The 27,654-nt window shown below is 38.1% G+C and overlaps 1 pseudogene; it reads left to right on the plus strand.

Moving 5' to 3' along the window:
- The first annotated feature begins 9,418 nt into the window (after nt 1-9,418).
- On the plus strand, nt 9,419-20,014 carry LOC138805543 (prostaglandin-E(2) 9-reductase-like; annotated as a pseudogene).
- The last annotated feature ends 7,640 nt before the right edge of the window (nt 20,015-27,654 follow it).

Genomic DNA, 27,654 nt, shown 5'->3' on the forward strand with positions numbered 1-27,654 from the left:
AAGGTTTAGGGGAGTTCACATAGTTACAGACTTGTGATTGGTTGACATTTGGCCTAGTTTGCTGGTCCTGCCAGGTGGTCATTATCTCAAGGTCCTCTCTGGGGAATTTCTAAATGGGAACTGAGGAACACGTACTGTCTGTTCTTTATCTACGACCACTGACCTTGTCCTGGGGCCGACATCTGGGCTCTGAGACTTTACCCAATTCCTTATTTCCAGGGAGGGGGTTGGTGTTAGCATAAGCAAGCAAGTTTACAAAAGCAAAATCAGCTGTTAGCAATGGTAAAATATAACTCTAATTTTTAATCTTCCATTTTAAAGAATTTCTTTTTTGTTGAGAGGTGGAATTGGGAGTCTATATTAGAAAGCTGATGACTTTGAGCAGACATATATCCCCCAAAAACCTATAACCACAAATGCACTTAATACTGTTAGGAAACTGAGCGATGAGGGTAGTAAACAAAGAGCAGAAAAAGTCTCAACAAACCAGATCAACTCTAGTAGAGAACTGAAGAGTGGCGCCAAGGTGACCTGAGGAGAGTCAGGAGACATGAGTCATGGCGCCATGGTGGCAGAGGTCAAGAGGTCAAGAGGCCGACGTAGGGACAGGGTCACAGGTAGCTTCAGAGTTCAAAGAGACTGGAATTCATGGTACAGATATGGCGGGCTCAGTAACCTATTGTGCAAGTCCTTGCCCCTGCTTCTTGAAATTTAGGCATGCCCATCACCTGGGGGTGGGGGTGGGATTTCACCTCTAAGAGTTTTCAGAAAGTCCTCATCATCCACCAAGATGCCAAGCTGGTGCCAGTGAGACCCAGTATCTGTATTTCATTCCCCACTGGTTTTATGTACCTAGAATCAAATCAATGATTCTTCAGTGAGAGGTCTGTACTTGGTCCTTAGGACCATGAGCTTAACCTGTTTATTAGGACTTTAAGCAAAGTTTCCAGAAGAAGCTCTCCTGTACTAGACCTGTTTCATCATCTCCTATGGCTGCCTGGGCTGATCCCAACTGCAGTCTGAGGAGTCTCCAGTGGTCAAAGTTAGCTCCGAAATTTAAACATAACCAGCAATTGGGACTCACAAAGAGTGTTGTCATAAAATTGGGATCTCAGATGTTTTTGTAACCATTGCAAAAAAAAAAGTGTAAGCAGAAAAGTTAAATTCAAGAGGCTGCTTCAGAAACAAGCAGTACTTCCTCACTATTTATCAGGGTAGAAGTTTAAAACAACCAACCAACCAACCAACAATAAAACTGCTTCTTAGTCAAAGATGCTAAAGAAAATAGAGCCAGTAACACAGTGGCCTAAATTCCCCCAGCATCCTATGCGCTTGTATCAACAGATAAGTGATCTTCCCATTGACACTACCACCACCAGCACTGCAGGTGCCACCAGCACCATCTTCTGGAAAGTGGCACAGGAAGGGGCCATGAGAATTCTCTAGGCTTCATGCTGCATGCACACCAATTGCACCATGGGATCCTCAGGGAAACAATAGCTAGATTGATGAAGTATGGTTCAGCACCACTGTCAGTCTCATCTTATAAATGGCTGTGTATGAGAACAGAAGCAGCAGGTGAGGCAACACGAGAAGAAATGGCTCATGCCAGCAGTCTGTGTGTTTGCAGACAATGGGGAAATAAGGGGGTGGCACCTTTGGGGGAAAGGGTGTGGGGAAGGACTTAAACTCCGGCAACCCTCTTTGGAGAATGGTTAGATATCTCCAGCCTTTACCTCTGATTAGAAAAGGTTGCCATTACAGTGAGCAGAGCCTCTCACTCTGCAGTCCTCTGCTGGACCTCCTCTTCATCATTCAGTCCAACCACAGGTGAGAAGTGGAAAAAATATTATTTTTTGTTCTTGTCTCCTTGTTTAGATTGTGTTGGTTTTTTCCCCTTCATGCATTTTTATTGTTATTATAAAGGTGATGTTCAGAGGGGTTACAGTTACTTAAGTCAGATAAAGAGTACGTTTGTTTTTGAGCAATGTTACCCCTTCGCTTGGGCTCTCTCCCAGATTTTCCCTCCCATCTCCACCCACAAGATGTACACTTCATTTTCAACATAGTGTCTAGTGAGGGCCACACAGCTGCATTTGTTCATCCTTTGTCTTTCCATTTCTGTGCTTCACCTTCACCCTCCCAAAGATATAAGCAAACAAACAAGACAAAAAAAAAAAAAGAAAACAAAAATAGAAACAGGAAAAAAACCCTCTGGTTTCCATTTCTCAGAGTTCATTTTGATAAATATTATATACCTGAACAAATGCACATAGATATTGTAAACTTGTTCAACTACTTTGGAAAGTAGTATGGAGGTTCCTCAGAAGACTCCACATAGAGCTCCCCTATGACCCAGCAATCCCACTTTTGGGCGTTTACCCAAAGGATCACAAACAAGATGACACTAAAGCTACCAGCACAACTATGTTTATTGCAGCATTATTTACCAACCCAGATGCCCCCTCAGTAGATGAATGGATCAAGAAAATCTGGTATACTTATACAATGGAATTGTACGCCTCCATCAGAAAGAATGACATTGCCCCCATTTGTTAGGAAATGGAAAGACTTGGAAAAAATTATATTAAGTGAAGTAAGCTAGGCCCAAAGAAACATAGGTCCCATGGTTTCCCTTATTTGCAATAACTAGTATATGTCTGAGACAAGCAGAAATGGTCAGATAAGTTGATGTTAGGTGAAATGAACCCCAAGAGAAGTATTCAAATGTTTTTTCTTTCTTGCGATTGTTTCTAACATATATATATATATATATATATATATATATATATATATATATATATATATATATATATATATATATATATATGATTTCCTTGTTGCTTTGTACGTCCCTCTCCCACGGTATAACCCCTGCTTTCATTGTATTTGATGTTGGTATAATTTGTGGAGGGGAAGGGAAAAAACAAATCATTTAAATAGGGATACAGGTGGACCCATTGCAACAATGAGATGTACAAGTCATTATGTTGAAAAATGAACTTTCTAACTTTGCTGGGTTTTTGTTGATATCTTATCTAATTTTTAAATGTATGTTAACTTTTTAAACTTTTTGATAATTTTTGTACATTTGGCTGGGAAGTTCTGTTCCTTCCTTAGTTGCTTTTTTTCCTCATTTTTTACTTTGTGTCAGCATTCAACCTTGGTCCACACATCTTTCCTTCCCCAATTATATTCCACATCCTTCTATTTGCACATTGAATCACTTTCTTGCTCTTAAGTTTTTTTTTCTAGCTTAAAATTCTGTCTATAATCCTTTGTTATCAAAAATTTAAGTAGGTAACTAGACTGTCAGATCATTTTTGTTTATGTTTATCCTTCTTTTACAATTTTTGCCTTTCTCAGTACATCTTTAAGTAGAACATCTCTACCTATCACATTCCAATCTGATTAACCCTTCTATAAACCACCACTACCACCACCCCTTCTAGCCTTACAAAAACTCACATTTTGGGAGAGTCATTAATATTATCATTTATAAAATTTATTGTACTAGTGATGTGCAGAGAGGTTATGTAAGTCAGGTACTGAGTGCATTTCCTTTGGAACAGTGTAACACCCTTCTCATTTTCACTCAGATTTTTCCCTTCTGAGATCCCTCCCCCACAAGTTGTGTACTTCATTTCCAACATAGTGTCTAGTCATTGCTGAATTAGTTCACCCTTTGTCCCTCTGTTTCTGCGCTTCTCCTTCCCCTCCCCAACTCATATAAACTTACATATAAAACAAAGGGTACCAAAATCAAAAACAGTGACAAAAGGGAAAAAGCAGAAAAAAGAAACACAACAGTACAGTAAAAATAAATAACATTTTATAGGATCATATACACACAGCTATTGAGCCCTTGTGATCCTTTCCTAATAATATCCTCCTCTGGTCTCACTGTGTGAATGTTGATTCTTCTTATTTTTATCCCATTTCTACCCTTGTTGTCTAAGGTCCTCCATTTGATAAAGTATCTATTTCAATTACAATTTTCCACAAACACTAAAGCTGTGGTGATGTCAGAAAGTTATTATAAATTACTGCAATCTCTCAATGGGTGTAAATCATATGTGATGGCTTCCACAGAGAAACTTGGTCTCCTGAGTGGCAGAGGACCAAGACTCAATATCTTGAGCACAATGATGAACTCCTGGATGACTGAACCACATCTCCATTTGGAAATAGCAACATCACCAAAACAGTGACACTACTGAGTTGTACTGAAATGTCAGGAGAATCTCCTCCTTAAGGAACTATTATATAATGCAGCATCAAGGAAATTGGTCTGTCTGTCTCTGGGGTTAGTTCTACTTCATCCTAGACCATTGGAGAAAAGAAAAATAGAGTTTAATATCTATAATGAACATAGATGCAAACACTGTTAATAAAATACTTGCAATACTGGAACAATAAAGAAATCTGAAGGGGGTGGATGGCCAATCCTTGGCTTCCAGTTTCCCAATGAGACAAACTCAACAAGCCTTTAGCTATAAAATCAGAAATGGCTTATTGCTAATTTATGGCAACAATCACTGAGCACACTAGCTAACACAGAGGTGGTTTTATTTCTTTAAAGAGTTTCCCTGTATAGAGTTAGTACACCGGTAGAGAGCTTTGACTGCTCCCTCTACCCATCCCCAGGTCTCCTCAGGCACCGCCCTCCTCCATCAGCTGCCAGGGCTGCCTACCAGGGCTCCCAGGTCTGTCAGGCATCTCCATGCTTGTTGCTGTCCCCCTGATGAAGGCTGTGCCCAGATCTTGGCAGCCTTAGAGCTGGAGCAGCTCCCTGTTTATTGGCCTCCATCTCAACCCCTCTCCGGGAGGGTCACAATTACTTAAGTGAGGTAAGGAGTCCAGCTCTTGTTCAGCTGTGGTACCCCCATTTCCTTCCCTCTCCTCCCTCCAAGTTGTAAAGTTCCTTTCCAACATAGTGACCCCTGAGCACCACTGCTGCATGGGCTCACTCTTGGTCCCCCCATTTCTATGATGCCACTTCCTTTCCTTAAGTCAAGTAAACTTATTTTTTTAAAAAAAAGGTAAAATGGAGGCTGGCATGGGGGATTGGGGAGAAGGGAGGGAAAGAACTGAATTGGTTTCTTCCTATTTTACCCTCCCCAATATGAATAGCTTTAACTGTTTCCTGTTTATATGAATACAACATGATCAAGGTTGAAAACTCATTTGCTAGTGAAAACTATGGTAATTCCTTTACACCCCTCCCCCACAAAGAAACCTTTAACTTCTCTGGATTTACTTCTGCTTTTGCCATCAGACCCAGGGCAATGTGATTACAGCACTGGCAACAACAACAGATGATTCCTTTGAGGGAGAATAAAGGAGGAGGAAAGGGGAAAGGCTGACTAGCAGAGAGCAGAGGCCAAAAAGTCCCTGGTACTTCAGTGAACTGTGAGGACATGAGATGAGAAAGCTCTGTAGCTGTCAACAGTGTAAACTCAGGACATGTGCAAGTGTGAGCATTCCACACAGGTGTACTCTTCAGCATCACATTGCAGGCCGCCCTTCCGGGTTTAGGTCAGGCCTCTGCACAGGACATGTTTACCAGGAGCAGTTATAATCACAGTTCCAACATTTTTAGGGGACAAGATAGGCCTTAGGTAGAATATGAGAACACATAAATATTTACTGTGTTTCAATCTTATCAGTAAAACCCAAACAAACCCAGGAGACTGTCATTTTCATGTACAGAAGTGCTGTTGAGAAAAGCCTTGGGACTATTGTTCCATCCACTTAATTGCTTGCAGAACTAATATAATATAGTTCAGTCTTGCATTTGTTTTCTCTGTCTTACTTCCCTGAGGAATCCAGCAATGCTCCATCCCAACATATTACAACCCATTGCCATATTTATGTACTAGAAGGGGAGGAGGAAAGAAGGTGGGAATGTTCTTCAGTGAAATTACACTTCTAGAAGTTAAGGGTGAAAATTCACCAACAAAAATTGTCTCACCATTTTTTTTGGTGTACTCATTTATTTGAAGATGTCTATATCTTAGTTCTAAAAAATGACTGCTGGAAGTGGTGCTGTGGCTCAAGTGGTAGAATGCTAGCCTTGAGGGGCAGTGTCCAGGCCCAGAGTTCAAGCCCCATGACCAACAAAATAAAAATTAAAAAAATGACTGCTTTCTTGTGTCTGTAATAGGATTGTCCATGATATCTTAAAGATTCATTGTCTAGGTAAATCCTGAATTTTCATATCAGATTTAGGCCAGTTCCTGAAAGAATATGATATGCCCAGGTTTTCAAATTTTAGGAAGTGTTGTGTTTTAGCATTGAAGTCCTCAGAGATGTGTACTTTTCTCTACTATTTACAACTATGCTTACTTCAGTATTGTTCCATTTATATGGAGTGATTTCTATAATCTTATGTTGTTGTCTTGATACCTATTTAAATATACATTTTCCTTCCTAACACCAGAAGCAGGACTCAGCCATCTAGAAACTGATGTCAGATTAGTAGCCCTTCCCAGTTGCTTGTGGTGATCAGCCAAATATTTGTCATAAGCAACTGATGATACCTGGGGACTGTGTCTTTATAGAACTGCTGGAGGCAGCCTGCTTGCCCAGGCCCATGTATTCCCACACAGGGAAGACCCACTGTGAAGGGATTGTAGTGATTCCTTCAACTCTTGCTTACTGCGTCATCTCTTGGAACTTTGCTTCATTGATTTCAACCCAATTAAAACCTGTTTGCATAACATCCTGAACTGCAGTAAATATGCTGGGTTTGAACCTCCCTCTGCCCTCTCCTCTCTAATATGCTGAGCTTGAGTGCCCTCCCCCCCCCATTTTTCTCTCTCTCATTTCTCATGCCTGAATTATTGGCATACCCTGCACCTCCCAGAAGCTTTCCCTGGACTGTTAGTCAACCTAGTCAGCCTTTACTATGCTTGTGGTCATTCAGCTCTGTTCTTCCATGAGAGACTGTTCTGCATCTTAGACAATATTTAACTGAAAATTTGGTATTTACAGATAAATATTTAATATCTGTTTTAGAATATAAACATTAAGCCCCCTCATCTGGTTCATAAAGGGTTTCCAAATCTACTGTTTTGGTTTTTAATTATGTTAATAGTAAATTTTGCCAAATCATAGTTTTACTTTTTATGCATTAAAGTATTTCTAGCTCTTCTTACATAGAAACTGATATTTTGGTCAGTTGACAAGGCTGTTTCATACCCAAGGCTGGACTTTAGGATGTATTCACATCTTTTTAAACGCCTTTATTTCTTCTTTATTATATTTTATATCATTTATATACTGGACTTCCTTTTATATACAGTATACAAGGGGATTTTCAATCTTGTTTTCCTTGAGGTGAATAGCCATTATTTGTTCTAATTGTGTTTCATTAATAGTCTTGTTGTACTCCCCGTCGCAGGACCCCCACCAAGAAGACCACCAAGAGTCAGACTTTCCAAAATGCAAAAGCAAGGCTTTATTCAGGCGGGCTGCAGCTGGGGCCTCATCCTACACACCGACTCAATGGAGCCTAGGAGGAGAGCCGGAGCTGAAATGTCACAGGGTTTATAAAGGCAAAAACTACAAAGTTACAAAAGGAGAAGGAGAGAAAAAAAAATCACAGACTGACAAATTTACAGCAACTAGAGGCGTCAGCAGGGCATTCCAAGGTGATAAGAGGTAGTAGGGAGTTATCAAACTGGCTGGGTCTCAATGGGCCATCTGGACATTCCAGAGCAGTGAAAGCTTAGCAGGGAGTAATTGGTGGTCTGTTTATCTTGGGCCAGCTTGGCATCTCCTGAAGTTTGTGGGGACCCAAGGCCAGCTATAGTACAAAGTGGGGCCTGACTTCAGAGTAGCTTTGTTCAAGTAATCTATGGTTTAGCAGTTTCAGCACAAACAAGACTGTTTCTGAAATTCAGGTGGGCCCAAGGTTAATATGAGCAACAGAAGGGTTACTGCTTCGAAACGAAGCCACTTTTAACTCTTCAGTCTAAGTTGTGCCACCTCTTAAATTCTCATATAAATAAAAGGTAATTCTGAAGTCTGTATTCTATGCCACTGATAATTTTTTGCAATATTTTGCAAATACTAACTTTAAAAAATACACTGTTTATTCCTTTTTAAGTTCAGAGATCCTATAAAACTATTTCCCTCATGTTTCCCTTTTACATAAACTTCATACATGTTTTTATGCACTTGAATAAACTTGTATCAAGTTTAAAACTGTTGTAGAGTAAGTTGCGTGGATATATAAAAATATTGTGATAATTTTCATTTTAACAAATTAGCTTCATCTTCAAAAATTTTGCATGTATTTCCGTGGATCTTGATGCTAGATGATTAAGAGTTTGAGGCCAGCCTGGGTAACTAATTCACCAAGAACAAAGAACAACTGGAGACATATATGCACATAATAGCAGAACTCTTAAATATATGAACCGGAAACTGACAGTATTAGAGAAATAAACAATGCAATAATAAAATATGGAAATTTTAATACCCAGAATTAAACAATGGATTCAACAGCTCAATGGAGTATAAGCAAGATTATAAAAGCCTTGAGCAACAGTATCAACTAATTTGTCTCAACAGACAGTTATAGAATATTACTCAACTGAAGTTTGAACCCAGGACCTGGGCAGTCTCCCTGAGCTTTTTCACTCAAGGCATAGTGCTCTGCCACTTTGAACCACAGCTCTACTTCCCGTATAGGGTTAATGTAGATGCTGTTGTGTCTTTTTCTTCTAAAAATTGTCATTGCAAAGATTTTTATGTTTGTCAAGAACATTGCTGTGTTTTCTGATCATTAAAGTGGGTTTCTGATGACTTAGTAACCACATCAGCCTTCATTTGAATAGCTATTTAATGGCAAAGTATTTTAAGTGACTACTCCTTTATGCCCATGGTTAAATACACAAGTATTATTTGAGGTGATGTAGAAGGTAAATTTAATGCCCCCTATGCCATTGAATTGAAAGATGTAAAACTACATGTTCAAGTATACTCAAAAAACATGAATATGCTTAATATTCAAAAAAGCCACCAAAATTTAGCATTACGGTGGCAAAAAGTTCATCAATATTAATTTTAATTATATAACACCATAACGGAATTGATTCCAGTTCCATTTCACATGTGCTTGTTCTTGTCTATTGATAATTTTTGAATAGAATTCCCTAAGTAGAGCAGGTTGGATTCAAATACACAATGTATCTGCCTCAACTCTCCAAATATTGGGATTACAAGCATGAACTACCATATCTGAATATCAAGAATATTACTTTAACATCACTGCCTCTTCCAACAATGAATAACTTTTGATTATTCATTTGACAAACAGGGGTTATGCATTACTGCCTGCCCTACAAGAGAGAAACAGATTGTGCTTAGCCAGAAGACAGACCAACAATGAAACTCCAAACACTCCTATATGACACTAAATGATGGTCACTTGATCCCTTCGCTGGGCTTTGGCACCTGCACACCTGAAGATGTAAGTCATCATTTGGTGCATGGTTCAAAGGAAAATAACCTAGGATGAGAGGAAGTTGATCTGTGCTGTCAACACATCCATTTCTTGTCTGAGTTTTTGGACTTACTTGGTTCTCAGGTTTGTCTTTTTATTTCCAGGATAGAGCTAAGCCATGTAAACTCCATCAGAGTTGGACTAGTTAATCACAGACCAATTACATTGCATGTCATATTTTCTTGTATTTTTTATTTGGTTCCCAGAAGATCACTGTCTCTCAAATATAAGAATGCTGCCTGCCAGGTCACTTGCTTGGATGTTGATTGCATTTGGAGTCGTTCCTCAGTTTATTTCTATAGTTCATGAAGACTTCTAGAAGGCAAGATACAGAGAAATCAGAAAAGTTGATGGGAGTAGGAAACAGAATAAAAGATGGAAAGGAACTTTTCTTTGGGTTTGGGGTAGCCTTTAACATCTGATAGTAAATAGTGGATCTGGGATGAAAAGAATTTCAGTGTCCTATTTTTACACAATGGTGTGAGAGCACTAGCATTTAATTATCTTGTCAATAAAAGAAAGGGGGGAGGTAGGTGGAGCACAATTTTTTAGGGGCAAGAATTACATATACCAGAGTTTTTTAAGAAAAAGAATTCATATACTCTTAGAGGAATCAGGAAGTGGGCATCCTGACTCAAAGTTCAAGTGTGCAGAGTTTGTCAAAGCATTAAGAAGTCATAATCATCAAGTAATTAGAATGCAAAGGACAGGATAAAAGCAGTTCACACTGCAATATCCCTTTAAAAAGGAGATTGGCAAGGCTTTAAGCAATAAAGCCTCTGGCTGCCCTTTGTGAGAACATTTGGTGGGAGTGGTAATGGCAGGAATGGTAAAGGATGGACTTTAAAGCAGCTACCATCCTTTTTGAGAATTGAAGTGAAAAGACTATATTTCTTTTCTTTGCTTTGGAAGATTGAAACAACAAAGATAAAGAATATGTATCAAGGTTGGTAGGCTCTGCATTCTATTATGTTCTTTCTGAGCAAGAGAGAGTAATAGGAAAAGTTTAGTCCTTATATTGTACAAGCATGCTCTATAAAGTCCTGTTCATAAAAGTTAAAAGAGCAAATTCTTTCCCTGATCAGGACATGTACTGGCTCTCAATGTAATAATAGTCACATAGATACCATTTCTTCTCTAAATATGGATCCTATAGCATATGGTATGCATTCTTTCTCTCTTTACCCTTCTTGGTCACCCTAATTATCCATTTTCTGATGAATACTGAAATGGAGGCCTGTGTGATGTCTTCTGCCTGAAGCTCCTGTGTGTAGAGGGCCCTGGGAGGCCTTGTGGCTCTGCCCTTTGGAAATATCTTTGGATATATTTGTTCCACTGCATTGGTACTGCTTAGTGGTTTCACTCAGCTAAATCTGAGCTCCGTAGGCTGGAAAAGAATGTTGTACATTGTCATCACTTTCTGAAATAAACACAAGGTTGTTTCCCTAAAGATTCTTCCTAACCCTGTCTTTGTCACTTTCATGTTTTTTTTTCTCTCTCACTTTTTTTTCTTTTGTCCATCGTGGCACTTGATCTTGGGCACTGTCCCTCAAAGCGAGTGCTCTACCACTTGCATCACAGCACCATGAACAGATTCCAGGTGGTTTATTGGAGATATGAGTCTCACAGACTTTCCTGCCTGGGCTGGCTTTGGATGGTGATCCTCAGATCTCAGCCTCCTGAGTAGCTAGAATTACAGGCATGAGCCACCGGTTCCCAGCTTCTCTCTCACGTTTTATAAATAGCCCAAATTGAGTTGGCCTTAATTGCATAGACAGGGATCAAGAGACCATGGTAGTCATTTTCTCTCAGATTCCAAACTGATCAGCATTATTTTGAGAATTATATTGCATAGGATGTGGCCACCTTTGTATTTGGACATGTGACCCTGGGCAATCAGGTTTCCCCTCAGCCATCTCTTCTAAGGTGATATAGTAGAAATTAAAGGAATGTATGGAAAAAAACATGCATTTTAGTTCTTCCTCCATTGAGCAAAAATTAGAAGAAATCCAAAAGTTCCTTCTAGGAAAGCAAAGGATGCAATCCATGTATGTGAGAAATGGTGGCTCTGTCCAGTAGTCAACTCGGAGGTAAAGGAAGGGAAGGATCTTGATAGAGCTGAATAGGCCCAAGGGCTCATTAAGAGTGGCCCACGTGACAGAAGAAGGGAAAAATACATCCGTTAAAAGTAGGTCTAGATGGAGGTAGTAATATATATAATTAATTTTATTGAAGTTTTATTGAAGTTTATGCATGAATGGAAATGACATGATGAAATACTTTACTATGTACAATTCATTATATGCGAATAAAATAACGAAAATTAACTTGTATAAAAATAAAGTTATTCCAACTCTCTTCTTATCTGTGAAACATTTCTTCCTTTATATTTGTTAATTTCTCTACCAGTAGTACATTACACAGGAAGTGACACAAACTAATCATTAGGCAGGAGCTAGGATGTATGTTATTCAGTGTCCTGTGCAGGAAGCAGAAGGAACAACATGAGCTTAGTCAGAAAACTGACCAGCCATGAGTTGTAAAGAGCATTGTGTGAAACTAAATAATGGTCATTCATCCCCTCATTGGGCCTTGGAACCTACATGCCTGAAGAAGTAAGTTATCCTATGGGGAAATGTTGAAAAGTATTCTAGAATGATTGGCAGTAGAACTGGGCTATCAAGTCTTAGCTACTTCTTGTATGAGTGCTGGGGATTCACTTGGTTCTCAGATCTTCCAGCTATGCTCACACCTACTTGTATATCTAGATTATTTGAGAATACATTTTTCCATCAGCATTTAATCTGTTAAAAAAAGGAGTCATGGATACATAAAAATGTGTTTGATCACACATTGCTCTCTAGCCAAGTTTGAATGATCAGTCTAGCTCTGGTTGGCATCTAGGGACTTTGATGTCTTAGCAGCTATTTAAAGAAAAAGATGATGAGTGTTCCTAAATGGCTTATATACAAACGAGGAGTACAGTTTTGCACTGTCTTCTTTTGAGAGATGGATTTGGCACGTCCTATCAGAGGACTCCATATAATATGAAAATCTTGGAAAGTTCTCTAACAAATTTCATTACAGACAGATATCCCATATTTGTGAAGGGAGAATTATAGGGAATTCAGCCTGTTTCAATGAAGAAGAATCACAGAAGCTTGCAACAGATTGCTTCTATATTTTCCTTACATTCTTATGCTTTGTCCTTTACTTATGACCTCTTTATATTAATAATAATAGGATTATTGAAATAATAAAATTATTCCAATATGCTGAATTCTACATGAGATTCCAGATAATATATGAACAGGAGTTGTTTCTGGTGTGTACTATATTAATAGTTAACAAAGATTTGATGGGTTTGTAAGGGACTTAGAATGTAAAATTCTTGTTTAGCACAAAGAAACAGAAAATGTGAGTTTGATTTTGTGGTCCATGTTCAAAAGTAAATAAAGATGTAAATAGGGGCTGGGAAGATTGTTCAGTGGTACAGTGTTTGCCTTGCATGCATGAGGTTCTGGGTTCCATTCCTCAGCATCACATAAGCAGCAAAAACCCAAAAGTGGCTCTGTGACTCACGTGGTAGAGCACTAGCCTTCAGCTGAAGAGCTGAGGGACAGCACCCAGGTCCAGAATTCAGGCTGCATGACTGGCAAAAAAAAGATGTAAAAAAGTGTCTGTTCTTTCTAATGTAAGTAATTGGATCTGTAGCCTCCAAAACAACATTTGGGTGTCATTTAGTATCACAGAAAATGGGAATTCAAGGATCAGGGAAAGAGGCTTTTGTCAAATATGCCATCTTACAATGATTTGTAGTACAAATCTCTTTGGTCTTGTCAACTATCATCTTGGCTTATTCTGACATCTAGTGACAACTTCTTTCTCCAAATACTACTTGTGGTTGCTTCCCGAGGTTCCCAAGAGTAAGGCTTTGGAGACTATCAAGTTAGTTATAGATGCTGCCTTCTGCCATATTGACACTGCTTACACATACTAAGTGGAAGAGGAGGTAGGGCAGGCCATTCGAAAGAAGATTGAAGAGGGCACTGTGAAGACAGAAGATATATTCCTCACCTCAAAGGTATTGTGTCTACAGTGTATAAGTGTGCAAATGAATGATGTGATGTAAACAAGAGAAAATTATGTATGAAATTGAATTATCAGTTGGCAAAATGTGCTTATTGGTGCACCTTTTATTCTCACTTATTTTCCATAAAGGATATATATTAAGTAAGTCACCTGTAATCCTAGCCACTCAGGAGGCTGAGAGCTGAGGATCATGGTTCAAAGCCAGCCTGGGCAGGAAAGACGGGGAGACTCTTGTCTCCAATTAACCACCAAAGAACCAGAAGTGGAGCTATGCATAAAACTTGAGCAAAGGAGCTCAGAGACAGTGCTCAGGTCCTACATTCAAACCCAGGACTGATACACTCACACATACACACACATACGCACACACACACACACACACACACACACACACACACACACACACACACACACACAAAGCAGTTTACAAATATAATGACTACTTAGTGATTGTATACAAATTTATAACATTAAAATGCCTTTATGTGTATGTCCTTAACTCAAAGCACCATTATTTAGAATGGGCTCAGAGGTGATATAGACTATGCCAAAATTATGACTTCCCTTCTCCCCTTGCTTATTTTCTACATTTTCTACATTTTCTACATTTAGAAGATCAGTTTTTAACACTCATAAAAATCAGAGAATTGGTATTATCTGGATAGTAAACGATTTTCAGTTAAAATGTACTGATTTGTTTAACATGTTGAAATGTTCAAAATGTGTCCCTCCAGCCATGTAAATATAAAGATGTTAGTTGTTCATGCATTAATGAATGAAAGACGTAGAGCAATAATAAATTTATAATATGCATGCAAAGTAATTCAGAGATTTGAAGTCATTATTACTTGATTAAAAATTATCCCTTTTAAAATGTATTTCCAATTTCTATAAATTGATGAACAATAACCCAATATGATGGAACGCACTTTGACAGGGCAAATAGAAGGAAATCGAAATATGAAGGGTGTGTTTTCCAACATCTGTTTCTTTCCAGTACAGACATGCCAATCTTATAAGATATAATGTCCTCTTTGGATCATTTATTAATCAAACACAACTTCTATTCTTCAATTTCTGTAGCTTTGGTGTACTTTCTTTCATCCAGATCTGGTCCAGCCTAGCTTGGAAAGATCACTGGCAAACCTCAAAATGGACTATGTTGACCACTATCTCATGCATTATCCAGTGCCTATGAAGGTAGGCAATGTATGATAAACTTGGTGGGTATGAGCATAATTTCCACAAATGGGTGAGTTAAGCTTCTGTCAGGAACTGAAATAAAGTTTATTTGTATGTTTTTCCAACTATGCAAATAAATTAGACCAACATTACGGGATTTAGAGATAGAAACTTCAAGTGTGGCCTATATTTAGAGATTGCAGATAACAGCTAGTAATGACTGGGCTTATACAACATTTTCCCCTACCATTACTAGAGGTTTCTTTATTGTTTCTCAGCTTTGTCTATTAGTGGTAAATGTGGCTTTGAAACAGTTTAAGTTTCATGGTCATTAGCGATCAGTAGCTTCTCCACAACTCCCATGATCAAAGGCCGACTTGCATGCAGCCTACTTTAGCCATCTTTGGTTCCAGTAGGTAAAGAATCTTCATAGTTAAGGCAGGTTCAAGATGGATGTCCATTGTTGTTGATGGTCCTTTCCAGAGAATCTTGCACATTTTAGGTTAGAAGAAACTGTAGTAATAAGCAAAGTTACCTGAGCAAAGTAGGAGATTTCAGAAGGTCGGGTGGAAGGATTATTTAATAATACTGTATACAGGGGCTGTGAAGGTGGCTCAGTGGTGGAGCGCTTGCCTTGCATGCCTGAGGCACTGGGTTTGATTCCTCAGCACCACAGAAGCAAAAAGAAAAATGTAGGAAGTGGCACTGTGGCTCCAATTGTAGAGCTGAAGAGCTGAGGGACAGTGCCTAGGCCCAGCGTTCAGGCCCCATGACCGGACTCCCCCAAAATAATAATAATAATGCGCTATACATAATCAAAATTAGAGAATAGAGTAACTCATTCACCCAAAAATATTTCTAAGAACTTAGTACACAAGCCACTTGGTAGAGCTCAGTATGGGGAGTGAGTGAGGTTCTACTCGCTTTCTTGAATGTTCAGTGACTCATTCCCTCTCATACATGGATAAGTATTGCATGGGTAACAAATATGTGATTAATGAGGCTGATGTAATTACTTCTTTTTTAAAAATAAGTTTTTTATTGTGAAAATATTGTACAGAGGCTTACAGTTACATGATCAAGGTAATGAGAAAATGTCTTATCCAACATTGTTGCCTGCTTCTTTTCTAGCAAGGGGTTGACCTTTTTCCAAATGATGAACATGGGAAGGCAATATTCGACACAGTGGACTTCTGTGCTACGTGGGAGGTGAGTGAGTATTTGAAAGAACGGCAACAGAGGAAGCTAGAAGAGGAGAGCTGGGTGGTATGTCTAGGTCAGAGAATGGGGTACATTATGTTGGCTGTGGACAATCATTAGGTTTATGAGGATGTTATGCTGGAGCAGTGGATGAATGCATTGATAGAAAACTATAGAGAAAAATGGAGAGAAGCAGAATCGAAGGCAATAGGAGTAGACATCTTTGTCTTCTTATGTAGTAATGTCTTCAATTCTACAATAAGGACCAGAGATTCCTTTTCTGGCTGCCATTACATCTTTTGTTATTATCTTTATCAGTTTCTCCTCTGCAAATCAATTCTAATGAGTTTAATTGTCATTTCTAACCAGTAGGTAGTGGAGTTCTGGTTTTGTTTTGTTTTGTTTTTATTTTGAATTTTTTGGCAACACTGGGAAATCAAACACAGAGCCAAGGTAACCTCAGTTTCTCTAACACTGAGCACCACTTCTGGCTTTTTCTGTTTATGTGGTGTTGAGAATCAAACCCAGGGCTTCCTGCATGCAAGGCAAGCACTCTACCTGTGATCCACCTTCCCAGTCTTGACTGTATTCTTTTGAACAGTTCCATCTCACATTTTTGTTGATGCATGTCTTCACTTCCACTTGCTCTGCAGGCCATGGAAAGTGTAAGGATGCAGGGTTGGCCAAATCCATCGGAGTGTCCAACTTCAATCACAGGCAGCTGGAGCAGATCCTGAACAAGCCAGGTCTCAAGCACAAACCTGTCTGCAATCAGGTGAGCTGTCTTAGCCTCTTCTCCTTTTATTTCATTTTCATATTTCTTTATTAGTATAAGTTTTTTTTAAAATTTTTGATTTTCAGTTAAACTCATTTGACTGGAAGGAAAAATTCTAACACCATTGTCTTTGTCTCAGAGAATTTAGAAGTCTCTCAATGGTGTCTCTGACTATTAAGTTTTTGTTTAAATGAGAGCACACATTAATGTCTAGTGGATGCAGAATCTGGACCTACATCTAGAATGAAGCATTTGTTAAGTACAATTGAGTTTGAAAGAATGGTAAAATATTGGACTACAATACTGGATTACAATTGATGGGATAAGTCTAATATTGTCTGAGAAGATTGGGCTGATAATAAAGATACAGTGAACTATTGATAGACATTGATATGGGCGTGCGTGGACTTTCAATGCTTCTGTCTTCATCTTGGCTTACATGGATATTGGTACACCTACATTGAAAAGAAAGTGAAACCTGTGAAGGCTGTCCATGTTAGACTGCTCATGCCATCTGTTTAAAGTGACACTAAAAGTAGAAGAAATGCACTCTGAGGAACTTAAAGCAGAACACAGAGTTGACTCAATGTCTGAAAATCATTTAGCATCTGTTTGCTTTCTGACCTCAGATTTTTCAAGAATATGTCTTCTCTGTCTGGTTCTGTAGGTAATTTTCTTTTTGAATCTTTCTACTCATAAGTGAGCATCTTTGATTTAAAAATAAAAATATCCCTTCAGTCTTTATATACTTATTGACCCACTATGAATTTCCAAAAATATTAGAATGTTAACATAGGTATATTAGACTTCTCTAATATTTGCCACCAAATGTATCTAATATCTAACATTTAGAATAACTGATAGCTTGATACAAAATATTCATGTTCTCAATCCTGTATCAAAATTAATATGCTGGTGAGTCTACAACCAAATCAGTAGTATTTTGCTGAATCTGTTTGGAGGAAATAGTAGAAATAATTCTTCCATATAGGCGGTCTTCATGTATATATGTCCTAGAAATAAAGAGTTCCCTCACATAAACTCCATTATTCTACCCCAAGATATTCATGGTTATTTCATCTCAACATCTAAATCCAGTATGTATTCAAATTTCCCACAGTTCTTTTCTTTTGCGAGGCTCCAATTTTTTTCCACATGCTCTCTCCTGCCTGTCACAATTCTAACACTCTTTTAACCTGAAATACTCACCAAACCCTCTTGTCTTACAGAATTACTTTTTTTTGTGTGTCAATTTCTGTCAAGTAGGTATGAAAGTTGATAGTGTGCTGTATTTTTTCAAATAGAACCATACTAGGGAGCATGCCATTCTTGAAATAGTAAAGATGTTTATTTTAATCACTTGGTTGGAGTATTCCTGGCCACAGCTCTTTGTAAATGCATGATTTCCCATATTGCAATCATGTTATAAATATTTTAATAGTCTTTGCTTTTTAGTCAAACCTTCCATCTAAAGGACAATGTTCACACAATTCTTGAGTTTCCATCAATGATTGTTTGGAAAATTATAGTTTGGAGATTTGTGGTTATTTTGTTTTAATTATTCTGTGTATTTATCTTAGAATACAAAAGCTTTTACTCCTCACCAGGATAAACTACCATTATTCCTGGGACAGAAGGATCCTGATTAACTTTCCTCTTCAAAACAATGCTCTGATAAGGATTTGATCCAATGCTCTGATAAGGAATTGATTATTTTCCACAGCAAGGGGAAATATTTTGTCCCTTCTTTTTGTTGCTTTAGATCTATTTTTATAGTCTCATGAATATTTATTAACTGTATTGGTAGCATGGATTTTACTCATTACTGTTTCTAACGTATAACCTTGGCTAAATGTCACCAGAAGAATTCCGCTGAGCTCTTGTTTTGGTCCTCAGACTTGTTATTGTGAATCACTCACCAAATTCAAATTTCTTGCAAGTGTTGTAGAGGCATTTCCTTTGGTTTGTTTCATGACTAGAATTTCTTATATCTTTGATATGATAAGAAATTGCCTGGTTACAAAGAGGAAATTGTGTTTAGTATTGATAATGTGGCCCACAATACTGAGTTACTCAAGAAAATTACTTTAAAAAACAAACTCTGGTAATAGAGATATAAAATTGATTCCTATAACAAGAAAATCACTTCATCTTGGTCATTTTAACTCAGATTTATGTTCTATGTATTCTCATTGTTCAGCTTTGTTTAATTTTTTTAAATTTCTCCTTTATGTCAACACTGGGTTCAGACATAATGTGATAGCATTGTGTCTTATTCGTGTGTAGGGAGAGTGCCATCCATATCTCAACCAGGGAAAGCTGCTGGATTTCTGGAAGTCAAAGAATATTGTTCTGGTGGCCTATGATGCTCTGGGAACTCAAAGATACAAATGATGGTAGTAAATCCAGCAGAGAGTTTGCTTAGAATGTTACTGTAGAAGAGGTATCTTCAGTCCCATAGGCTCTACTTTCCTGTTATATGGGTTTTGGGGCTTGAACTCAGGGTCTGGGTGCTGTCACAGCTTCACTTCTGGTTTTCTGGTGCTTAATTGGAAATAACAGTCTCATGGGGGCAGGGGCTGGGAAGGTGGCTCAAGTGGTAGAGCACTAGCCTTGATCTGAAAAGCTGAGGGGCAGCACCCAGGCCCAGAGTTCAGACCCCACGAATGGATCCTCTCCTCTCTCCATCCAAAAAAAAGAGTCTCATGGGCTTTCCTGCCTGGATTGGCTTCAGACCAAGACCTTCAGATGTTAGCCTCCTGAGTAGCTAGGATTACAGGCCTGAGCCACCAGAGCACAGCTTAATCTCAGCTCTTTAAAGTACATTCTGAACTGGCTCAGGGGAAAATTTGTATTTAAATATACTCCTTTTGCTAAGCTAGTACTTCTGGTCTAAAATGGGCACTCAAATGTATTCTGGAAGTCTCCTAACAAAACTGAATACTCAGCCTCTGGAGTTCAGCACTTCTGTATCTCCTTCCAGGGTGGACCAGAGCTCCCCAGTACTCTTGAATGATCCAGTTCTGGGTGCCTTGGCAAAAAAGTATAATAGAAGTGCAGCTCTGATTGCTATTCGCTACCAGGTGCAACGAGGGGTTGTGACCCTGTCTCAGAGTTTCAAAGAACAGGAGATGAAAGAGAATTTGCAGGTAATAAGGGTGTTGTTACCATCAGGATTCCTGTTTATTCCTCTTCACGTGAATCCTCTGAACACATTTCTGGATCAAATGGTTGTTTGTGGTATTTCTTAGTCCCATGAGAATCCCAGTGCTCTTGAAAATTTTTTCTTCTAATTTACAATAGAAAAGATAATAGCCATAATGAATTAGGATTGGAAGAGCAATGAGAATTTTGTTTTAGAATTAATTCATCCATGCACAGCATATCCCTGTGCCATTTGACATCATCGTTTCTTCATTGAGGGCAGTGAAGTTTTTTAATTTAAGTTTTATTATAAAGGGGATGGCCAAAGAGGTTACAGTTACATGTCAGGTAATGAGTACATTTCTTTTTGAACAGTTTTACTTCCTCCCTCATTTTCTCCCACTTTTCCCACTCCTGAACCCTCTGCCCCCAAATTGTATACTGCATTTTCAATATCGTTTCAACAAATATATCTACTGAATTGGTTCACCCTTTGTCCCACATTTTTGTCATTCCTCTTTCACTCCCCAAGTAAGATAAACTTATATACAAGACAAAGGATACAAAAATGAAAAACAGTGACAACTGGGAAGAAACCAAAGGAAAAGGGGAAAGAAAAACATAACTGCACATAAAGCAGTAAAACATCTCTTGTTTCCACTTCTTGCAGCCCATTTGGATATGCATTATTTTACATGGTCATATGCACATAACTGTTGAGCCATCACGATCTTATCATAAGAATATCCTCCTTTGTACAGGTGGACCTGTTGCAGCAATGAGAAATACAAATTGTCATGTCGAAAACGAACTTTACAACTTTGGTGGGGGGCAGGTAGGAGTGAGGGGCCAGGCTGGGAAGGGATGTGAATGGTAAACAAAGGAGGAGGCTACAATGCTTTATAGGAAATGTACTCATTATCTTGCCCATATAATTATAACCCCTCTGTACACTATGTTCACAATAAAAAATAAAAAAATAAAAAACCATAAAAAAAGAATATCCTCCTTTGTTTTCACCGTGCAAATGTTTGGAGTGCTATTTAATTCATCATGCCCAAGTGTATTTATTTGTCTTCTACTATCCTTTGGATTTACTTGTAGATTTATATTCATATCCTAGGTATTACAAATGAGGGAAACCATGCAATCTGTGTTTCTTTGGGTCTGGCTTACTTCTCTTAATATATTTTTCCAAAGTCTTTTCATTTACTTACGAATGGGGCAATGTTATTCTTTCTGATGGAAGCATAGAATTCCATTGTTTTCTCGATAATTTCATCCACTGAGGGGCCTCTGAGTTGATTCCATGTCTTAGCTATGGGTAAGTAATACTGAAGTGAACGTGGTTGTACTTGTGGCTTTAGTGTGGTCATGTTTGTTGTCATTTGGATAAATTAAGTCCATGATTTTTATTCTGCAAGTTATTATGGTTCTATTTTGCATTTCCTTGTTTTTTTATTTACTTATTTTTTTATTGTGAAAATACTGTACAGAGGGTTTACAATTACAAGGACAAGATAATGAGTACATTTTTTTTATCAAGCATTGTAGCCTACTCCTTTGTTTCCCCTTACCATCCTTCCAATCCTCCCCCCGCCCCCCCACCCAATTCTCCCCTCCCACTCACAAAAGTTGTAAATTTCATTTTCAACATAAGGACTTGTGCATCTCATTGTTGCAGTAGGTCCACCTGTATCCCTATTTAAAGGGCTTGTTTTTCCCCTTCCCCTCCACAAATTATACCCACATCAAATACAGTGAAAGCAGGGGTTATACTGTAGGGGAGGGACATACAAAGCAACAAAGAAATAATCTTACAAATGTGTTAGAAAAAATCGCATGGAAGAAAAAAATATTTGAATACATATCTTAGGGTTCATTTCCCTAACATCACCTTATCTGACCTTTTCTGCTTGACTCAGACATATACTAGATATTGCAAATAAGGGAAACCATGGGACCTATGTTTCTTTGGGCCTGACTTACTTCACTTAATTTAATTTTTTCCAAGCTTTTCCATTTCCTAACAAATGGGGCAATGCCAATCTTTCTGATGGAGGCATAGTATTCCATTGTGTATATATACCAATTTTCTTGATCCATTCATCTACTGAGGGGCATCTGGGTTGGTTCCATATCTTATCTATAGTAAACAATGCTGCAATAAACATAGTGGTACTGGGAGCTTTAGTGTGGTCTTGTTTGTGAACATTTGGGTAAATGCCCAAAAGTGGGATTGCTGGGTCATAGGGGAGCTCTATGTGGAGTCTTTTGAGGAACCTCCAAACTACTTTCCAAAGTGGTTGAACAAGTTTACACTCCCACCAACAATGCAGTAAGGTTCCCTTCTGTCTATATGCCCTCCAGCATCTGTTGTTATCAGAGTTCTTGATTTTAGCCATTCTAACTGGGATGAGGTGGTATCTTAATGTTGTTTGGATTTGCATTTCTTTAATGGCAAAGGAGGTTGAGCATTTCTTCATGTGTCTATTGGCCATCCTTCTTTCCTCTTCAGAGAAGTTTCTCTTTAAATCTTTAGCCCACTTATTTATTGGGCAGTTGTTTCTTTGAGGATTTGTTGTTGGGGGATTTAATTTTTTGAGTTCTAAGTGTATTTTAGACAAGAGACCCTTGTCCATTGTATGGATAGTTAAGATCTTCTCCCAGTCTGTGGGATTTCTATTGATCTTGCTTCTTATGTCCTTTGCCCTGCAGAAGCTCTGCAGCTTCATGCAATCCCATTTGCCCAACCTTTCTTTGATTTGGGGTGTTTCTGGATCTTTATTAAGAAATTTGGCCTGTGCCAAGGAGACCTAGAGTTTCTCCTATTCCTTCCTGTAATGTTTTATGAGTGTCTCCTTTGACTTCGAGATCTTTGATCTATTTGGAGTTGATTCTGGTGCAGGGTGATATATTGGGTTAGAGCTTAAGTTTTCGACAGGTGTTTAACCAATTTTGCCAGTACCATTTACTGAAGAGGCTGTCTTTCTTCCATTCTATTTTTTTAGCTCCCTTATCAAAGATTAGGTGGCTATAGGTCTGTGGATTCATTTTTGGGTCTTTAGTTCTATTCCATTGGTCCTGAGGTCTGTTCTTGGGCCAGTACCAAGCTGTTTTGATTATGGCTTTGTAGTAGAGTTTGCAGTTTGGTATTCATATTCTTCCAGCCCTGTTCTTTCGGCTAAGGATTGTTTTTGCTATTCCATATAAATGTTTGGACTGCTTCTTCTATTTCCTTGAAGAATGAGGTTAAGATATTGATAGGTATTGCATTGAATTTGTCGATAGTCTTTGGAAGTATTGCCATTTTCACGATGTTAATCTTCCCAATCCAGCAGCCCTGGAGGTTTTTCCATTTCTTTAGTTCTGGTTTAATTTCCTTTTTCAGGTTTTTAAAGTTTTCATCATAGAGGTCTTTCACTTGTTTAGTTAACTCCAAGTATTTTATATTTGTGGGGCTATTACACAAGGAGTTGCTTTCCTGATTTCAACCGCACTCTTCTCATTACTGGCATATGGGAAAGCCACTGATTTTTGAGGGTTAATTTTGTGTCATGCTACTTTACCAAATTTTGAATCAGTTCGAGTAACTTGGGAGTGGAGTCCATGGGGTTCTTTAAATACAAGATCCTGTCATCTGCAAAGAGGGAGAGTTTCACTTCTTCTTTCCCTATTTTATGTGTTGCATCTTAACTTAATGCTCTTGCTATGCATTCTAATACTAAATTAAAGAGAAGTCGAGAGAGTAGACATCCTTGTCTTGTTCCTGAATTTAGAGGAAATGGCTTTAGCTTTGTGCCATTTAGTATAATGCTGTCATACACAGCCTTTATTGTATTGAGGAATGTTCCATGGATTCCTAGTTTTTCCAGAGCTTTCATCATAAAGGAGTGTTGGATCTTATCAAATGCTTTTTTCTGCATCTATTGAGCGAAACATGTAGTTTTTATCCTTGCTCTTGTTGATGTGCTTAATTGTATTAATAGATTTGCATATATTGAACCCGCTTTGCATCCTGAATATATCCCGTTTGATCATGATGTATGATTTTTTTTGATGAGTGGCCACAATTTAGCTGAGAAGTTTTACATCGATGTTCATCAAAGAAATGGCTCTATAGTTCTCTTTCTTTGATGAGTCCCTGCCTGGTTTTTGGGATGAGGGTTAGGATGGCTTCATAGAAGGTGTTTGGTAGTGAACTTTAACTTTCAATTTCATTGAAGAGTTGGAGGAGTATGGGTGTGAGTTCTGCTTTGAAGGCCTTGTAGAATTCAGCTGTAAAATCTATCTGGTCCTGGGCTTTTCTTGGGTGGGAGGTCTCTTATTACTGGCTCTATTTTGAAGTTTGATATAGGTCTGTTAAGTTGGTTTAACTAATCTTGATTTAGTTTTGACATGTCAATATTTGCTAGAAATTTGTCCCTTTGTTCCAGATTCTCAAGCTTATTAGCATAAAGGTTTGAGAGCTATTCCCTTATAAGGTTCTGAATCTTGGTTTTTTTCTGTGGTGATGTTACCAGTCTCATCTCTGAGTTAGTTTATTGGGTGTGTTCCCTTCTTTTTCTAATAAGATTTGCTAAGGGTCTATCAATTTTGTTAATTTTTTTAAAGAACCAACTCTTCATTTTGTTGATTCTTTCTATGTTTTTTAAATTTTATTTATTTTAATTTTATTTTTTTTCTTGTTTATATTGTGAAAATACTGTACAGAGGGGTTACAATTACATGGGCAAGATAATGAGTACATTTCTTATCAAGTATTAAATTCATTTAATTCTGATTTAATTTTAAGTATTATTTCTGTCTACTGGATTGGGGTTTAGCTTGTTGCTCTTTTTCAAGGATGTTCAGATGTCTCTAATTTGTTGATGTAGGAACTCAGAGCTATAAACTTGCCTCTGAGTACTGCCTTTGCTGTGTCCCAGAAGAGCTGGTAATTGGTGTGTCCATTTTTGTTGAATATCATGAACATTTGAATTTCCTTTCTAGTCTCTTCTATGACCCACAGGGGGTTCAACAGCGTGTTGTTCAGCCTCCATGTGTTACAGGATTTTCTTTGGTGGCTTTTGGTGTTGAATTCTAATTTTATTCCCTTGTGGTCTGAGAGAATGCAGGGCATAATTTCAATGTTTCTGAATTTGGACAAATTTGCTTTTTGACCTAAAATGTGGTCTATTTTGGAGAATGTTCCATGTGCTGCTGAGAGGAACATGTATTTGGTGGATGTCTGTGAGGTCCAGTTTATGTATGCAGTTGTTTAGGTCTGAGGTTACTCTGTTGAGTTTTTGCTGGGTTGATCTATGCAGCAGGGATAGTGATGTGTTAAATTCCCTAATAATTAATGTCTTTGGGTCTATGTGTGATTTTAGGAAAAGCAGTGTGTCTTGGATAAATTTGGGTGCTCTGTATTTGGTGAATAGATATTTAGAATTGTAATATCCTCCTGAGGGAGAGATCCCTTGATTAGTATGCAATGACCTTCTTTACTTCTTGCAAATTTTAATTTTATGTCTATTTTATCTGATATTAGGATTGCAACTCGAACCTGTTCATAGAGGTGTTTGCTCAGTCGATTTTATTCCCACCTTTCACTTTCAAAATGTGTTTGTTTTTGTGGGCAAGGTGTGCGTCTTGAAGGCAGCAGATAGAAGGATCTTGCTTTTTGATCCAACTAGACAGTCTATTTGTTAAATGGAGAATTAAGTCCCTTAATATTGAGAGTTAAGCCTGAGAGGTGTTTGGTAGTTCCTGCCATGTTATCCACCTTCATGCAGCTGTGCCAACCTGGTTCTTCCTATGATTCTTGGATTCTCTGGGAGCTGTTTCTTTGTTTGTTTGTTTGACCTTTATTGTGCTCTTGTTGCTTTTGTATGTGTAGGACATCTTTAAGTATCTTTTGTAGAGCTGGTTTGGTGGAGATCATTCTTTTCTGTAGAAGGTTTTTATTTGACCTTCTATTATGAAGGACAGTTTAGCTGGGTACAGTGTTTTTGGTTGATAGTTGTTTGTCTTTAGAGCATGGCATACATCATTCTAGGCTCTTATTGCTTTAATTGTCTCTGCTGAGAAATCTGAAGTTATTCTGATTGGTTTCTCTTTTTTTAATTTTTTTCTTTTTTCTTTTTTAAGTCTGGTCATGGTGCCTGAACTGTGGTCCTGGGTGCTGTCCCTCAGCTCCTCAGCTCAAGGCTATCACTCTACCACTTGAGCCACAGTACCACTTCTGGCTTTTTTCTTTTTTCTTATATGGTGCTGAGGAGTTGAACCCAGGGCCTCATGCTTGCAAGGCAAGCATTCTACCACTGAGCCACCTTCCCAGCCCCTGGTTTTTCTTTATAGGTGATTAACCTTTTCTCCTTGAAAGCTTTAAGGATCGTTTCCTGGGTCTGAATTGATCCAGTAGATATTACAATGTGACTGTGGGATGTCCTGTCGTGGTCTTGTCAATTTGGGGTTCTAAAGGATTCTTATATCTGCATAGGCCTATCTTTTTGCATGTTTGGGAAGTTCTCTGTAGGGATCCTATTAAATAAAATTCCTAGACTATTAACTTCTGTCTCTAGATGCTCCTCTACTCCCATTAGTCTCAAATTAGGCTGTCTGATGATGTCTTCTACATGTTAAATAGATCTACCATATTTCTTGGATTTGTCTTGAATACTTGTCTGTTCTTTCTGCATAATATCTAGGCTGTCTTCAATACCAGAGATTCGATCTTCTGCATGGACTAACCTATCAAGACATTCTATTTTGTTTTTTATTTCCTTACTTTTTAATTGGTCAGATTGATGGCCTCAAATTCTTTGTTGGAGCTTTGTTTTAGATCTTGTATGGACTGCTTTACTTCCTTAATTTGGTTTTCAGTATTCATTCTTAGATTCCTTAGTTGATTGGTTATAATTTCATTGGACTTCCTTTCCTTCTGTTGATCTTCATTCAGCATTCCATTTGTGGCCTCCCCCTGTATTCCTCCAGTTGTCTGTTTGTAGATTCCAAGAATGCCCCATTAATCTTTGCCATTTCTCCTCTCACTCACAAAATTCCTCTGTTACTCTTTGATTAGCCTCTTCATGCTTGTGATATTCTTGTATTATCTTCGGTATCTGCTGAAATATTTTATATCTATTGTTATTCGATGTTGTCACTTACTCAGTGATTTTAATTGAGTTTCATGTTTTTCTTAAACACCAAGTCTCTGAAGAGGCAAAAGAGATTATTATTGAAGACTGTTTGGATAATGGATTGAATTTGAGTTGTCATGTGAGTGGAGAAAAACTCCTTACCCATGGCCAAGTGTTCAAATGAAGACTCGGGTACATCATATCCAAGTTAGGTAGAACACTAGAGGTAAAGTTTAATGATGGGACTAAATACAAATACAGAAAACAGTAAGCTCTCTGCTGAAAGTAGAGAGTGTCCAAGTTCAGAATGATAACCAAGTGAAGTTAGAAATGTCAAAATCCAAATTCAGATTTTACAGGTAGAAAAAGCTGAGTTTATTAATGTGTGAGAATAACGAATAAAACTAATTGGTATCAAGTAAGGATTGTGGCACTGAAGAAACAGTTCGAAACAGTGGTTTTGGGGGGCAATTTGCTTTATGACATTTTATTTTGTAATAAATTTCTAGCTTAAACCTCGAATCACCACATGTTACCTTGTGATAAAAATCAGATATCTTCTGGGCACCTTTGACTTATGCCTGCAAGCCTAGCTACCCAGGAGGCTGAGATTTGAGGAATGT

This window comes from Dipodomys merriami, unplaced genomic scaffold (genome assembly GCF_024711535.1).
Source record: "Dipodomys merriami isolate MVZ:Mamm:240054 unplaced genomic scaffold, mDipMer1.0.p SCAF_4, whole genome shotgun sequence".
Taxonomy (NCBI): Eukaryota; Metazoa; Chordata; class Mammalia; order Rodentia; family Heteromyidae; genus Dipodomys; species Dipodomys merriami.